The sequence below is a fragment of the Gopherus flavomarginatus genome, unplaced genomic scaffold (genome assembly GCF_025201925.1).
Source record: "Gopherus flavomarginatus isolate rGopFla2 unplaced genomic scaffold, rGopFla2.mat.asm mat_scaffold_44_arrow_ctg1, whole genome shotgun sequence".
Taxonomy (NCBI): domain Eukaryota; kingdom Metazoa; phylum Chordata; order Testudines; family Testudinidae; genus Gopherus; species Gopherus flavomarginatus.
Genome location: NW_026115088.1, coordinates 2,197,004 through 2,210,105, shown reverse-complemented (window position 1 = coordinate 2,210,105; position 13,102 = coordinate 2,197,004).

Below are 13,102 nucleotides of genomic sequence, written 5' to 3'. Positions count from 1 at the left end.
AGCTCTGCGAGACCACTCGTTAGCGGCCGTTCATGCAGGATTAGGGCTCTGCCTTCTCTCCCTAGCTCTGCGAGATCACCGGGGAGTAGCCGTTCCTGCTCGATTAGGTCGCCGCCTTCTCTCCCTAGCTCTGCGAGACCACTGGGGAGCAGCCCTCCCTGCGGGATTAGGGCGCTACGATCTCTCCCTCGCTCTGGGAGATCACTGGGGATCTGCCATTCCTGCGGAGGCGGGGCGCTGGCTTCCCTCCCCAGGTCTACGAGACCACTGGGGAGCTGACCTTCCAGCAGAATTAGGGCGCTGCCTCCCTTCCCCAGCTCTGCGAGACCACTGAGGAGCGGCCGTTCCTGCGGGATTAGGGCGCTGCCTTCTCTCCCTAGCTCTGCGAGACCACCGGGGAACGGCCTTCCCGCGGGTTTAGGGCGCTGCCTCCTCTCCCCAGCTCTGCGAGACCACTGGGAAGCGGGCCCTCCTGAGGGATTAGGGCGCTGCCTTCTCTCACCAGCTCTGCGAGACCACAGGGGAGAGGCCCTTCCTGCGGGATTAGGGTACTACGTCCTATCCCCAGCTCTGCGAGACCACTGGGGAGCGGCCTTTCCTGCTGGATTAGGGCGCTGCTTTCTCTCCCTAGCTCTGCGAGACCAGTGGGGAGCGGCCGTTCCTGCGTGATTATTGTGCTGCCTTCTCTCCCTAGCTGTGCAAGACCACTTGGGAGCGGCCCTTCCTGTGGGATTAGGACGCTTTCTTCTCTCCCTAGCTCTGCGAGACCACTGGGGAGCTTCCCTTCCTGTGGGATTTGGACGCTGTCTTCTCTCCTTAGCTCTCTGAGACCACTGTGGAGCGACGCTTCCTTCGGGATTAGGGCGCTGCCTCCCCTCCCCAGCTCTGCCAGGGGCCTGGGGAGCAGCCCTTCCTTCGGGATTAGGGCGCTGCCTTCTCTCCCTAGCTCTACGAGACCACAGGGGATCGGCCGTTCCTGTGGGATTAATGCGCTGGCTTCCCTCCCGAGCTCTGCCAGGGGCCTGGGGAGCAGCCCTTCCTTTGGGATTTGGACGCTGTCTTCTCTCCTTAGCTCTCCGAGACCACTGTGGAGCGACCCTTCCTGCGGTATTAGGGTGCTGCCTCCTCTTTCCAGCTCTGCGAGACCACTGGGGAGCGGCCCTTCCTTCGGGATTAGGGCGCTGCCTCCTCCCCCCAGCTCTGTGAGAGCACTGGGGAGCGGCCCTTCCTGCGGGATTAGGGCGGTGCCTTCTCTCCCCAGCTCTGCGAGACCACTGGGGAGCGGCCCTTCTTTCGGGATTAGGGTGCTGCCTCCTCCCCCCAGCTCTGCGAGAGCACTGGGGAGCGGCCCTTCCTGCGGGATTAGGGCGCTGCCTTCTCTCCCCAGCTCTGCGAGACTACTGGGGAGCGGCCCTTCCTGTGGGATGGGGGCGCTGCCTCCTCTCCCAAGCTCAGCGAGACCACTCGGGAGCGGCCCTTCCTGCGGGATTAGGGCGCTGCTTACTCACCCCAGCTCTGCGAGACCACTGGGGAGCGGCCCTTCCTTCGGGATTAGGGCGCTACCTCCTCTCCCTAGCTCTGCGAAACCACTGGGGAGTGGCCCATTCTGCGGGATTAGGGCGCTGCTTTCTCTCCCTAGCTCTGCGAGACCACTGGGGATCGGCCGTTCTTTCGGGATTAGGGCGCTGTCTTCCATCCCCAGCTCTGCCAGGGGCCTGGGGAGCAGCCCTTCCTTTGGGATTATGGTGCTGCCTTCTATCCCTAGCTCTGCGAGACCACTGGGGAGCGGCCCTTCCTGGGGTATTAGATCGCCGCCTTCTCTCCCTAGCTCTGCGAGACCACTGGGGAGCGGCCCTTCCTAAGGGATTAGGGCGCCGCCTTCTCTCCGTAGCTGTGCGAGACCTCTAGGGAGCGGCCCTTCCTGCAGGGTTAGGGCGCCGCCTTCTCTCTCTTGCTCTGCGAGACAACTGAGAATCGGTCGTTCCTGCGGGATTAAGGCTCTGCCTTTTCTCCCTAGTTCTGCAAAACCACTGGGGAGCAGCCCTTCCTTCGGGATTAGGGCGCCGCCTTCTCTCCCTAGCTCTGCGAGGCCACTCAGGAGCGACCCTTCCTGCGAGATTAGGACGCTGCCTCCTCTCCCCAGCTCTGGGAGACCACTCGGGAGCGGCCCTTCCCTCGGGATTAGGGCGCTGCCTCCTCTTCCCAGCTCTGCAAGACCACTGGGGAGCGGCCCTTCCTGCGGGATTAGGGCGCTGCCGTCTATAACTAGCTCTGCGAGACCACTCGGGATCGGCCGTTCCAGCGGGATTAGGGCGCTGTCTTCCCTCCCCAGCTCTTTCAGGGACCTGGGGAGCGTCGCTTCTTGCGGGATTATGCCGCTGCCTCCTCTCCCCAGCTCTGCGAGACCACTGGGGAGCGTCCCTTCCTGCGGGATAAGGGTGCTGCCTCCTCTCCCCAGCTCTGCGAGACCACTGCGGAGCGTCCCTTCCTGCGGGATTAGTTCGCTGCCTTCACTCCCTAGCTCTGGGAGACCACTGGGGAGCGGCCTTCCTGCGGGGGCGGGGCGCTGGCTTCCCTCTCCAGGTCTACCAGGGGCCTGGGGAGCAGCCCTTCCTGCGGAATTAGGGCGCTGCCTCCTCTCCCTAGCTCTGCGAGACCACGGGGGAGCGGCCCTTCCTGCGGTGTTAGGGCCCTGCTTTCACTCCTTAGCTCTGCAAGAGCACTGGGCAGCGGCCCGTCCTGCAGGATTAGGGCGCTGCCTCCTCTCCATAGCTCTGCGAGACAACTGGGGAGCGGCCCTTCCTACGGGATTAGGGCGCAGCCTTCTCTCCCTAGCTCTGCGAGACCACTGGGGAGCGGCCGTTCCTGCGGGATTAGGGCGCTGCCTCCTCTCCCCAGCTCGGCGACACCACTCGGGAGCGGCCCTTCCTGCGGGATTAGGGCGCTGCCTCCTCTTTCCAGCTCTGCGAGACCACTGGGGAGAGGCACTTCCCTCTGCATTAGGGCGCTGCCTCCTCTTCCCAGCTCTGCAAGACCACTGGGGAGCTGCCCTTCTTGTGGGATTAGGGTGAAGCCTTCTTTCCCTATCTCTGCGAGACCATAGGGGAGCAGCCCTTCCTGTGGGATTAGTTTGCCGTTTTCTCTCCCTATCTCTGCGAGACCACTGGGGAGCGGCCCTTCCTGCGGGATTTAGATGCCGCCTTCTCTCCATAGCTCTGTGAGACCACTGGGGATCAGCCGTTCCTTCGGGATTAGGACGCTGCCTTCTCTCTCTAGCTCTCCGAGACCACTGGGGAGCGGCCCATCCTGCGGGATTAGGGCTCTGCCTTCTCTTCCTAGCTGTGCAAGACCACTGGGGAGCTGTGATTCCTGCGGGATTAAGGCACTGCCTTCTCTCCCAAGCTCTGCAAGACCACTGGGGAACAACCCTTCCTGTGGGATGAGGGCGCTACCAAATCTCCCTCACTCTGCGAGACCACCGGGGATCGGCCGTTCCTGCGGGATTAGGACGCTGCCTCCTCTCCCTAGCTCTGCGAGACCACTGGGGAGTGGCCCTTTCTGCGGGATTAGGGCGCTGCCTCCTCTCCTGAACTCTGTGAGACCACTGGGGAGCGGCCCTTGCTGTGGGATTAGGGCGCTGCCTTCTCTCCCTAGCTCTGCGAGACCACTGGGGAGCGGCCCTTCCTGTGGGATTAGTTTGCCGCTTTCTTTCCCTATCCCTGCGAGACCACTGGGGCGCGGCCCTTCCTGCGGGATTAGGGCGCTGCCTCCTCTCCCCAGCTCTGCGAGACCACTCGGGAGCGGCCCTTCCTGCGGGATTAGAGCGCTGCCTCCTCTTTCCCGCTCTGCGAGACCACTGGGGAGCGGCGCTTCCTGCGGGATTAGAGTGCCGCCTTCTTTCCCTATCTCTGCGAGACCACTGGGGAGCGGCCCTTCCTGCGGGATTAGGGCGCTGCCTCCTCTTTCCAGCTCTGCGAGACCACTGGGGAGAGGCGCTTCCTGCGGGATAAGGGCGCCCCTTTCTCTCCGTAGCTGTGCGAGACCACTGGGGAGCGGCCCTTCCTGCAGGATTAGGGTGCCGACTTCTTTCCCTATCTCTGCGAGACCATAGGGGAGCGGCCGTTCCTGCGAGATTAGGGCGCTGCCTCCTCTCCCCAGCTCTGCGACACCACTCGGGAGCGGCCCTTCCTGCGGGATTAGGGCGCTGCCTACTCTTTCCAGCTCTGCGACACCACTGGGGAGAGGCGCTTCCCTCGGGATTAGGGCACTGCCTCCTCTTCCCAGCTCTGCAAGACCACTGGGGAGCTGCCCTTCCTGTGGGATTAGGGTGAAGCCTTCTTTCCCTATCTCTGCGAGACCATAGGGGAGCGGCCCTTCCTTTGGGATTAGTTTGCCGCTTTCTCTCCCTATCTCTGCGAGACCACTGGGGAGCGGCCCTTCCTGAGGGACTTGGACGCCGCCTTCTCTTCCTAGCTCTGTGAGACCACTGGGGAGCTCCCCTTCCTGAGGGATTAGAGCGCTGCCTCCTCTTTCCAGCTCTGCGAGACCACTGGGGAGCGGCGCTTCCCTCGGGATTAGTGCGCTGCCTCCTCTTCCCAGGTCTGCAAAACCACTGGGGAGCGGCCCTTCCTGCGGAATTAGGGTGCCGCCTTCTTTCCCTATCTCTGCGAGACCACTGCGGAGCGGCTCTTCCTGTGGGATTAGTTTGCCGCTTTCTCTCCCTATCTCTGCGAGACCACTGGGGAGCGGCCCTTCCTGCGGGATTAGGGCGCTGCCTTCTCTCCCCAGCTCTGCCAGACCACTGGGGAGCGGCCATTCCTGCGGGATTAGGTTGCCACCTTCTTTCCCTATCTCTGCGAGACCATAGGGGAGCGGCCCTTCCTGTGGCATTAGTTTGCCGCTTTCTCTCCCTATCTCTGCGAGACCACTGGGGATCCACCATTCCTTTGGGATTAGGACGCTGCCTTCTCTCTCTAGCTCTGCGAGACCACTGGGGAGCGGCCCATCCTGCGGGATTAGGGCTCTGCCTTCTCTTCCTAGCTGTGCGAGACCACTGGGGAACGGCCCTTCCTGCGGGAGCAGGGCGCTGCCATCTCTCCCTAGCTCTGCGAGACCACTCGAGATCGGCCGCTCCTGCGGGATTAGGGCGCTGTCTTCCCTACCCAGCTCTTTCAGGGACCTGGGGAGCATCGCTTCCTGCGGGATTAGGGCCCTGCCTCCTCTCTCCAGCTCTACGAGACCACTGGGGACCGGATCTTCCTAAGGGATTAGGGCGCCGCCTTCTCTCCGTAGCTGTGCGAGACCACTGGGGAGCGGCCCATCCTGCGGCATTAAAGTGCCGCCTTCTCTCCCTATCTCTGCGAGACCACTGGGGAGCGGTCCTTTCTGCGGGATTAATGCGCTGCCTTCTCTCCCTAGCTCTCCCAGACCACTGGGAAGCGGCCCGTCCTGCGGGATTAGGGCTCTGCCTTCTCTCCCTAGCTCTCCGAGACCACCGGGGAGAAAACGATCCTGCGGGATTAAGACGCCGCCTTCTCTCTCTAGCTCTGCGAGACCGCTGGGGAGCAGCCGTTCCTGCTGGATTAGGATGCCGCCTTCTCTTCCTAGCTCTGCGAGACCACTCGTTAGCGGCCGTTCATGCAGGATTAGGGCTCTGCCTTCTCTCCCTAGCTCTGCGAGATCACCGGGGAGTAGCCGTTCCTGCTCGATTAGGTCGCCGCCTTCTCTCCCTAGCTCTGCGAGACCACTGGGGAGCAGCCCTCCCTGCGGGATTAGGGCGCTACGATCTCTCCCTCGCTCTGGGAGATCACTGGGGATCTGCCATTCCTGCGGAGGCGGGGCGCTGGCTTCCCTCCCCAGGTCTACGAGACCACTGGGGAGCTGACCTTCCAGCAGAATTAGGGCGCTGCCTCCCTTCCCCAGCTCTGCGAGACCACTGAGGAGCGGCCGTTCCTGCGGGATTAGGGCGCTGCCTTCTCTCCCTAGCTCTGCGAGACCACCGGGGAACGGCCTTCCCGCGGGTTTAGGGCGCTGCCTCCTCTCCCCAGCTCTGCGAGACCACTGGGAAGCGGGCCCTCCTGAGGGATTAGGGCGCTGCCTTCTCTCACCAGCTCTGCGAGACCACAGGGGAGAGGCCCTTCCTGCGGGATTAGGGTACTACGTCCTATCCCCAGCTCTGCGAGACCACTGGGGAGCGGCCTTTCCTGCTGGATTAGGGCGCTGCTTTCTCTCCCTAGCTCTGCGAGACCAGTGGGGAGCGGCCGTTCCTGCGTGATTATTGTGCTGCCTTCTCTCCCTAGCTGTGCAAGACCACTTGGGAGCGGCCCTTCCTGTGGGATTAGGACGCTTTCTTCTCTCCCTAGCTCTGCGAGACCACTGGGGAGCTTCCCTTCCTGTGGGATTTGGACGCTGTCTTCTCTCCTTAGCTCTCCGAGACCACTGTGGAGCGACGCTTCCTTCGGGATTAGGGCGCTGCCTCCCCTCCCCAGCTCTGCCAGGGGCCTGGGGAGCAGCCCTTCCTTCGGGATTAGGGCGCTGCCTTCTCTCCCTAGCTCTACGAGACCACAGGGGATCGGCCGTTCCTGTGGGATTAATGCGCTGGCTTCCCTCCCGAGCTCTGCCAGGGGCCTGGGGAGCAGCCCTTCCTGTGGGATTTGGACGCTGTCTTCTCTCCTTAGCTCTCCGAGACCACTGTGGAGCGACCCTTCCTGCGGTATTAGGGTGCTGCCTCCTCTTTCCAGCTCTGCGAGACCACTGGGGAGCGGCCCTTCCTTCGGGATTAGGGCGCTGCCTCCTCCCCCCAGCTCTGTGAGAGCACTGGGGAGCGGCCCTTCCTGCGGGATTAGGGCGGTGCCTTCTCTCCCCAGCTCTGCGAGACCACTGGGGAGCGGCCCTTCTTTCGGGATTAGGGTGCTGCCTCCTCCCCCCAGCTCTGCGAGAGCACTGGGGAGCGGCCCTTCCTGCGGGATTAGGGCGCTGCCTTCTCTCCCCAGCTCTGCGAGACTACTGGGGAGCGGCCCTTCCTGTGGGATGGGGGCGCTGCCTCCTCTCCCAAGCTCAGCGAGACCACTCGGGAGCGGCCCTTCCTGCGGGATTAGGGCGCTGCTTACTCACCCCAGCTCTGCGAGACCACTGGGGAGCGGCCCTTCCTGGGGTATTAGATCGCCGCCTTCTCTCCCTAGCTCTGCGAGACCACTGGGGATCGGCCCTTCCTTCGGGATTAGGACGCTGCCTTCTCTCTCTAGCTCTGCGAGACCACTGGGGAGCGGCCATTCCAGCGGGATTAGGGCGCTGTCTTCTCTTCCTAGCTGTGCAAGACCACTGGGGAGCTGCAATTCCTGTGGGATTAGGGTGCTGCCTTCTCTCTCCAGCTCTGCGAGACCACTGGGGAGCGGCCCTTCCTGTGGGATTAGGGCGCTGACTTCTCTCCTTAGCTCTGCGGGACCACTGGGGAGCGGCCCGTCCTGCGGAATTGGGGCGCGGCCCTCTCCCTAGCTCTCCGAGACCACAGGGGAGTGGACAATCCTGCGGGATTAAGGCGCCGCCTTCTCTCCCAAGCTCTGCGAGACCGCCGGGGAGCAGCCGTTCCTGCTGGATGAGGATGCCGCCTTCTCTCCCTAGCTCTGCGAGACCACTGGGGAGCTGCCCTTCCTGCGGGATTAGGGCGCTACCATCTCTCCCTCGCTCTTTGAGACCACCGGGGATCGGCCGTTCCTGCGGGATTAGGGCGCTGCCTTTTCTCCCTAGCTCTGTGAGACCACCGGAGATCTGCCGTTCCTGCGGAGGCGGGGCGCTGGCTTCCCTTCCCAGCTCTGCGAGACCACTGGGGAGCGGCCGTTTCTGCTGGATTAGGGCGCTGCCTCCTCTCCCTAGCTCTGCGAGACCACTGGGGAGCAGCCCTTCCTGTGGGATTAGGGCGCTTTCTCCTTTCCCTAGCTCTGCGAGATCCCTGGGGAGCGGTCTTTACTGCGGGATAAGGGTGCTGCCTTCTCTCCCTAGCTCTGCGAGACCACAGGTTAGTGGCCCGTCCTGTGGGATTAGGACGCTGCCTTCTCTCCCTAGCTCTGCGAGACGACAGGGGAGCGGCCCTTACTGCGGGGGCGGGGTGCTGGCTTCCCTCCCCAGCTCTGCCATGGACCTGGGGAGCGACCCTTCCTGCTGTGTTAGGGCGCTGCCTCCTCTCCCCAGCTCTGCGAGACCACTGGGGAGCGGCCATTCCTACGGGACTGGGGCGCTGCCGTCTCTCCCCAGCTCCGCGAGACCACTGGGGAGCGGCCCTTCCTGCGGGATTAGGGCGCTGCCTCCTCTCCCCAGCTCTGCGAGACCACTGGGGAGCGGCCCTTCCTGCGGGATTAGGGCGCCTCATTCTCTCCCTATCTCTGAGAGACCACTGGGGAGCTGCCCTTCCTGCGGAATTAGGTCGCTGCCTTCCCTCCCTAGCTCTGTGAGACCATGGGGAGCGGTCCTTCCTGCGGGATAAGGGCGCTGCCTTCTCTCCCTAGCTCTGCGAGACCACTGGGGAGCGGCCCTTCCTGCTGGGTTAGGGCGCCGCCTTCTCTCCCTAGCTCTGCGAGACCACTGGGGAGCGGCCCTTCCTGCTGGGTTAGGGCGCCGCCTTCTCTCCCTAGCTCTGCGAGACCACTGGGGATCAGTCGTTCCTGCGGGATTAGGGCTCTGCCTTCTCTCCCTAGCTCTGCGAGACCACTGGGGAGCGACCCTTCCTGCGGAATTAGGTTGACGCCTTCTCTCCCTATCTCTGCGAGACCACTGGGGAACGGCCCTTCCTGTGGGATTAGTTTGCCGCTTTCTATCCCTATCTCTGCGAGACCACTGGGGAGCGGCCCTTCCTGGGGTATTAGGTCACCGCCTTCTCTCCCTAACTCTGCGAGACCACTGGGGTGCGGCCCTTCCTGCGGGATTAGTGCGCTGCCTCCTCTCCCCAGCTCTGCGAGACCACTGGGGAGCGGCCCTTCCTACGGGATTACGGCGCCGCATTCTCTCTCTATCTCTGAGAAACCACTGGGGAGCTGCCCTTCCTGCGGAATTAGGTCGCTGCCTTCTCTCCCTAGCTCTGTGAGACCATGGGGAGCGGTCCTTCCTGCGGGATTAGGGCGCTGCCTTCTCTCCCTAGCTCTGCGAGACCACTGGGGATCCGCCGTTCCTTCGGGATTAGTACGCTGCCTTCTCTCTCTAGCTCTCCGAGACAACTGGGGAGCGGCCCATCCTGCGAGATTAGGTCTCTGCCTTCTCTTCCTAGCTGTGCGAGACCACCGGGGAGTTGCGATTCCTGCGGGATTAAGGCACTGCCTTCTCTCCCTAGCTCTGCAAGACCACTGGGGAGCAGCAATTCCTGCCGGATTAAGGCACTGCCTTCTCTCCCCAGCTCTGCGAAACCACTGGGGAATGGGCCTTCCTGCCGGATTACGGCGCCGCCTTCACTCACTAGCTCTGCGAGACCACTGGGGAGCGGCCCTTTCTGCGGGATTAGGACGCCGTCTTCTCTCCCTAGCTCTGCGCGACCACTGGGGAGCAACCCTTCCTGCGGGATTAGGGCGCTACCATATCTCCCTCGCTCTGCGAGACCACCGGGGATCGGCCGTTCCTGCGGGATTAGGACGCTGCCTTCTCTCTCTAGCTCTGCGAGACCACTGGGGAGAGGAGCTTCCCTCAGGATTAGGGCGCTGCCTCCTCTTCCCAGCTCTGCAAGACCATAGGGGAGCCGCCCTTACTGTGGGATTAGTTTGCCGCTTTCTCTCCCTATCTCTGCGAGACCACTGGGGAGCGGCCCTTCCTGCGGGATTTGGACGCCGCCTTCTCTCCCTAGCTCTGTGAGACCACTGGGGATCCGCTGTTCCTTCGGGATTAGGACGCTGCCTTCTCTCTCTAGCTCTGCGAGACCACTGGGGAGCTGCCCATCCTGCGGGATTAGGGCTCTGCCTTCTCTTCCTAGCTGTGCGAGACCACTGGGGATCGGCCGTTCCTGCGGGATTAGGACGCTGCCTCCTCTCCCTAGCTCTGCGAGACCACTGGGGAGTGGCCCTTCCTGCGGGATTAGGGCGCTGCCACCTCTCCCGAACTCTGCGAGACCACTGGGGAGCGGCCCTTTCTGCGGGATTTGGGCGCCGCCTTCTCTCCCTAGCTCTCCGAGACCACTGGGGATCGGCCGTTCCTGCGGGATTAAGGCGCTGTCTTTTCTCTCTAGCTCTGCGAGACCATTGGGGAGCAGCCCTTCCTTCGGGATAAGGGCACTGTCTTCTCTCCCTAGCTCTGCGAGACCACCGGGGAGCAGTCGTTCCTGCGGGATTAAGGCGCTGCCTCCTCTCCCCAGCTCTGCGAGACCACTGGGGAGCGGCCCTTCCTGCGGGATTAGGGCACTGCCTCCTCTTTCCAGCTCTGCGAGACCACTGGGGAGAGGAGCTTCCCTCAGGATTAGGGCGCTGCCTCCTCTTCCCAGCTCTGCAAGACCACGGGGGAGCTGCCATTCCTGTGGGATTAGGGTGAAGCCTTCTTTCCCTATCTCTGCGAGACCATAGGGGAGCAGCCCTTACTGTGGGATTAGTTTGCCGCTTTCTCTCCCTATCTCTGCGAGACCACTGGGGAGCGGCCCTTCCTGCGGGATTTGGACGCCGCCTTCTCTCCCTAGCTCTGTGAGACCACTGGGGATCCGCCGTTCCTTCGGGATTAGGACGCTGCCTTCTCTCTCTAGCTCTGCGAGACCACTGGGGAGCTCCCCATCCTGCGGGATTAGGGCTCTGCCTTCTCTTCCTAGCTGTGCGAGACCACTGGGGATCGGCCGTTCCTGCGGGATTAGGACGCTGCCTCCTCTCCCTAGCTCTGCGAGACCACTGGGGAGTGGCCCTTCCTGCGGGATTAGGGCGCTGCCACCTCTCCCGAACTCTGCGAGACCACTGGGGAGCGGCCCTTGCTGCAGGATTTGGGCGCCGCCTTCTCTCCCTAGCTCTCCGAGACCACTGGGGATCGGCCGTTCCTGCGGGATTAAGGTGCTGTCTTTTCTCTCTAGCTCTGCGAGACCATTGGGGAGCAGCCCTTCCTTCGGGATTAGGGCACTGTCTTCTCTCCCTAGCTCTGCGAGACCACCGGGGAGCGGCCGATCCTGCGGGATTAAGCCGCCGCGTACTCTCCCTAGCTCTGCGAGACCACTGGGGAGCAGTCGTTCCTGCTGGATTAGGGCGCTGCCTCCTCTCCCCAGCTCTGCGAGACCACTGGGGAGCGGCCCTTCCTGCGGGATTAGAGCGGTGCCTCCTCTCCCCAGCTCTGCGAGACCACTGGGGAGCGGCCCTTCCTGCGGGATTAGAGCGGTGCCTCCTCTCCCCAGCTCTGCGAGACCACTGGGGAGCGGCCCTTCCTGCGGGATTCGTGCGCTGCCTCCTCTCCCCAGCTCTGCGAGACCACTGGGGAGCGGCCCTTCCTGCCGGATTACGACGCCGCCTTCACTCACTAGCTCTGCGAGACCACTGGGGAGTGGCCCTTCCTGCGGGATTAGGACGCTGCATTCTCTCCCTAGCTCTGCGAGACCACAGGGGAGCGGCCCTTCCTGCGTGGGCGGGGCGCTGGCTTCCCTCCCCATCTCTGCCAGGGGCCTGGAGAGCAGCCCTTCATGTGGGATAATGGCGCTGCCTCGTCTCCACAGCTCTGCGAAACCTCTGGGGAGGGGCCCTTCCTGTAGGATTAGGCTGCTGCCTCCCTTCCCCAGCTCTGCTAGACCACTGGGGAGTGGACTTTACTGCGGGATTAGGGCTCTGCCTCCTATCCCTAGCTCCACGAGACCACTGGGGAGCGGCCATTCCTGCGGGATTAGGTTGCCACCTTCTTTCCCTATCTCTGCGGGACCATAGGGGAGCGGCCCTTCCTGTGGCATTAGTTTGCCGCTTTCTCTCCCTATCTCTGCGAGACCACTGGGGATCTGCCGTTCCTTCGGGATTAGGACGCTGCCTTCTCTCTCTAGCTCTGCGAGACCACTGGGGAGCGGCCCTTCCTGCGGGAGCAGGGCGCTGCCATCTCTCCCTAGCTCTGCGAGACCACTCGAGATCGGCCGCTCCTGCGGGATTAGGGCGCTGTCTTCCCTACCCAGCTCTTTCAGGGACCTGGGGAGCATCGCTTCCTGCGGGATTAGGGCCCTGCCTCCTCTCTCCAGCTCTACGAGACCACTGGGGACCGGCTCTTCCTAAGGGATTAGGGCGCCGCCTTCTCTCCGTAGCTGTGCGAGACCACTGGGGAGCGGTCCTTTCTGCGGGATTAGGGCGCTGCCTTCTCTCCCTAGCTCTACGAGGCCACTGAGGAGCGACCCTTCCTGCGAGATTAGGACGCTGCCTCCTCTCCCCAGCTCTGCGAGACCACTCGGGAGCGGCCCTTCCTGCGGGATTAGGGCGCTGCCTCCTCTTTCCAGCTCTGCGAGACCACTCGGGAGAGGCGCTTCCCTCGGGATTAGGGCACTGCCTCCTCTTCCCAGCTCTGCAAGACCACTGGGGAGCGGCCCTTCCTGCGGGATTACGGCGCTGCCGTCTATACCTAGCTCTGCGAGACCACTCGGGATCGGCCGTTCCAGCGGGATTAGGGCGCTGTCTTCCCTCCCCAGCTCTTTCAGGGACCTGCGGAGCATCGCTTCTTGCGGGATTAGGGCGCTGCCTCCTCTCCCCAGCTCTGCGAGACCACTGGGGAGCTGCCCTTCCTGCGGGATTTGGACGCCGCCTTCTCTCCCTAGCTCTGTGAGACCACTGGGGATCCGCCGTTCCTTCGGAATTAGGACACTTCCTTCTCTCTCTAGCTCTGCGAGACCACTGGGGAGCTGCGATTCCTGCGGGATTAAGGCACTGCCTTCTCTCCCTAGCTCTGCAAGACCACTGGGGAGCGGCCCTTCCTGCGGGTTTAGGGCGCCGCCTTCTCTCCCTACCTCTCCGAGATCACTGGGGAGCTGCCCTTCCTGCAGCATTAGGTCGCAGCCTTCTCACTCTACCTCTGCGAGACAACTGGGGATAGGCCGTTCCTGCGGGATTAATGCGCTACCGACATTCCCTAGCTCTGCGAGACGACTGGGGAGCAGCCCTTCCTTCGGGATTAGGACGCTGCCTTCTCTCCCTAGCTC